The sequence below is a fragment of the Acyrthosiphon pisum genome, chromosome A3, assembly GCF_005508785.2.
Source record: "Acyrthosiphon pisum isolate AL4f chromosome A3, pea_aphid_22Mar2018_4r6ur, whole genome shotgun sequence".
Classification (NCBI taxonomy): Eukaryota; Metazoa; Arthropoda; class Insecta; order Hemiptera; family Aphididae; genus Acyrthosiphon; species Acyrthosiphon pisum.
The window spans coordinates 29911900-29916113 of record NC_042496.1 but is presented as its reverse complement, the minus strand read 5'-3'; the positions used below and the strand labels follow the sequence as shown (position 1 = coordinate 29916113).

The 4214-nt window shown below is 26.8% G+C and overlaps 1 protein-coding gene across 1 annotated transcript in view; it reads left to right on the top strand.

Annotated features, from left to right (window-relative positions):
- Positions 1-1215: 1215 nt before the first annotated feature.
- LOC100570193 (fatty acid synthase) overlaps positions 1216-4214 on the top strand; it is a 32766-nt gene continuing 29767 nt past the window's right edge. Inside the window, exon 1 of the mRNA XM_029491053.1 lies at positions 1216-1362. The gene's annotated coding sequence lies outside the window, so the exon portion shown is untranslated. The remainder of the gene's footprint in view (positions 1363-4214) is intronic.

Sequence of the window (4214 nt, the reverse complement as noted above, 5' to 3'; positions counted from 1 at the left end):
TTTTTGTAGCAAATATAGTTTACTTTCGTATTTTAAACAGTAAATTTTAATATTGAATAAACATAGCCATTTATTAAGTAGGTACGGTTGGAAAGTAAACATTGTTTACCATATTGTATCGAGATATTCGTAATTGTAATCGTTTTATAAATTAAAAATAATTTTGCTTTTTTTGTTCACAACTTTACGGAATTTAAGTACTCAAAAGATTTTTAAATCTTATAGAAAATCGCGAAATGTTTAACACTGATAATATTGGTGCATCTCTGGCCAACGCCAGAATTCCAATGTTGTTAGCGGAGGACCCCACTCTCCAGTTCCGTGGCGTAATTTGGTCATGTTTGTGGGGGAGGGGGATTGCAACATTTACCTACATGATCCAACAATCCCCACCAACCAAAAAAAAAAAAAATGGTTTATATCATAAAAACCTCCCAGTCGGATAACCTTGGAACTAAGATCGGCCGATAAATTCTGATTGTACCATTGTGCTTAACTCGTTCAAATTATAGGTTCCTATTATCTATAGGTTTCCGAAAAAAATTCCCAAAAATAAAATATAAAGAAAAAAACCATTTTGTAATTATCAGTTCACTTCCAAATAAGAGGTATTATTATTGTTATTATTGTCTATTAGTATATTATATAGATATACTTGGAAAACTTATAGCCTATTTTTTTTTATTAAAAAAAGTGTTAACAGATTATATAATTATAATAGAAACAAAATATTGTTATACCGATGCATACAAAGCACTTAATTTAAAAAAAATGTTCTCAGATAGTTTTTTTTTCTAGGGCGGAGAGCAGCTGCAGTCCCATCAGTCACCCGCATTAAATACAAATATTTAAATATTTAACTAATAATTATCTTTTCTTATTCACACTTACAAATCATTTACAATAATTGTAAATAAATCAAAATAAAATTTACTGATACTTCATTATGGTAATAGATTGTGCAAATGTATATTAAATAAAAACCTAATTTTGATAAAAAATCAAAATAATAAAACTATTTTCCCGATATGTGTGTAATAATTAAGATGATATTTTTATACACTTTTTGCATTATGCCGACCAGTTAATAGTCGAAAGTGTGACCTTTGTTATCAAATAAAATAACACCATAAAGCTATAAACGTTTTTTCTATGATCCAATTATAATATAGGTAGAAACAGCAGTTTTAGATAAATTGTAATTATTTTATATTTTTGATTTACGTATTTATTCTCATTTTAGTGTTCAATCATCGTCCCGACATCAAGTCAGATAATATTTCACTACTAAGTTAATTTCAAGCGGATTTTCATTTTCCGTGGCTATTTATTTCACTATACATTTTTGGACAACAAATAAAGGTTTGTATAATTTTAAATAATTCTGAATGTAAGTATAATAACGTAGGTAATTGAAATGTTGACTAAATATTTTTTTAGTATTTTATTGACATAATTCAATAATAATTTTCATAATTTTCAACATATTTATCTTTTTTGAGCTACCTATGTGAATATTTAAAATTGTTTAGTTTCTTTTGTAACTTATTGGTGGTGATATTTTTATTTTCCGTTAAAACTGTATTACAAGATTACATTTTTTTTACTGCAATTAAAAATATTGAAATTACAAATTATCAAAGTTTTTTAATAATTTTTGCCGTGTTGGTTATTCAAATTTTGATCAAATAGAATATTCAAACGTAATTGTACGATTTTAGTTATAATGTTGTTATTCAAAGAATATTATTCTTATAGGGACATGAAACGAAATATAATACGTACATAACTACACATGTTGCATATTTCATACTACACAATGAAATATTTAGAATAATTTTTAGCTTATGATACCAATACCTATACCATGAAGCTATTTACACCATATCGTGGTACATAAGTTTAGACTTATACGCTATATGCAATATTTTGGTTCAGTTATTAAATCAACGACCTAATTTAAGAAAATACTTAGGTATATAAATAGAATATGAAATAAACTATTTTTAAGAAGTACGAATTTATGCTGAAACACCCAGTGCAGGATATACAATAAGGGAAACTGGTCGTTGCAGGTCGATGTAGGTACCCTATACCTACATGGCCTATGTCACCTATACATTAATACATTGATTTATTGAATTCACAGTGACCTACTCAATGAAAATAGGTACACTCTAAACTTACTATATAGCAGAGTGAGTTCCCAGGCTATTTATTTTTCAACGTTTTTGAATTCACCAATAATCCTTAGAATCACCTTAAAATATTATATCATTACTAAGTAAAAATGTATTTTATTTTTATGGTTAAATAATCAAGAATATTTATTAAATATTTTATACGAACTACCTTATATTCTTGAACATTAAACTCAAAGATTTCTTATAAGCTTTTTTTTTAATTGGAAAAAAGGGTTTGCTCTTCTGTAGAGAAGGTGTAATCGAGCGTAATGAATGAGTAAAATTGTAATTCAATGATTAATTATAGTATACCATGAAAAACGATTATAAGTGAAGACCTAAACTAACCGAGATTACCAAATAATTATTTTAATAACATTAGGTATTATAATTTTAACAAATATTCATATTTTTTTACTTTTGATCAACCAAAGTACAAACTAGATCCAATTTGGTACCAAAAATCACCTTAAAAGTAGAAAATCGAAGCATTTTTACTGCGATAAAAAGTTTTTTCAGACACAAAAATAAATAAATAAACACACATCATTGTAAAATTAATACATTCAAACTTCAAAGCCCTTACTCAAAATCTAAAAGTTAATTGTAAAGTCACATACATTTGTTTATGAGTGATATAGAAATATAAGCTAGTAAAAATGTATATGCTTGGTCAAAAAGATTGAAAATGTGATGCAAGGTTCATCATAAGTTGTATAATAATTTAAAAATATCAAGTATATTATAATAAGTCCCAATTTTAGATTCTGAGCGGAGCGATGAATGTATTGATTTTACAATGATGTGTGTGTGTGTTTTTTTTTTTGTATATGTAACTCGATATGTAGTTGAAAAAATGCTTCGATTTTCAACTTCAGTATTTTTTCTGGTGGGAAAGAGAATCTAATTGTATTTGGGAGGTCAGCATTGAAAATTCTCAGTTGTTTACAAAATCGCCGGGAAAAAAAAGTTAAGGTAAAACAGGATTTTTTAAGCAAAATTTCTTTTCGAAATTTCGACCAAATCAATTATGGTTTTTGGTGTAACTCTAAAACAAATTACTGTAGATACCAACAAGGCATTTTGACTGAATTTTACAAGATTCCTCATAAGTCTGTCTACCTTTAACAAAAATAAGTGTCTGTCGAAAGTAAAATTAAACTTCAAGGTTTATTTTGAAAATTTGATAATTATTTTGTAGTTCAAACTTTATAAAATGTTCAATTTATATAGCTAAAAATTGCAAATTTAAAACAAGGTTCCACGTAGGTTTCCTACGCAATTTATATTATACCATCACAGTTTTTTTTATAGACATTTTAAGTTCAAATTTGGACGAAATTAGCTATTTATAAATTAAGAATAACGATTTTAGTTTTTTTTTGTAATTTAAGGATATTATCTTGGGTAATTTTGAAACTTAAAATTTTTAAAATGTATTATTATAATAAATTAATACACATAAATGCAATTTTTTCGCCAAAAATGAATTTAACCTACTGTATAGTTACTAAAGCCTAATAGTTAAATAAATTACTTTAATCACAATAATATTATAAAATGTATATGTAATATTATAGGCCGTCAGACCGTCTTCGCTCAGAATTGTTTTTCGTGTACAATGATTTCATATCACTGAATTCAAATTTAACGAATTCATTACAGTAATTTATCCAGACGCCTAATATACAGCAGAGCGATACTTATATCCTTATAGGTATACTAGCTGATCCCATGCACTTCGTTGCTCGTTAAATGTACCAACTCTATATGACTCAAACTTTCTTCAATTTGTTATTTAATATTAAGTGCTTAAAATTTATCTTAACTTTTCCGTTGTCCGGAATAAAAATTCTGATTCACAGCAGTATATTATCAGGTAGGCAATCTACCTGCGGTAGATCGCGGACCCCGTGCTGTTTGTACTTAAGTGTAAGATTTAAATCTACAGTATCAAAGTTATATCAAGTTTGTCGTATTCCACCTATGAGTGGATTAATTATATAATCAATCAATATAATATCCTAACCT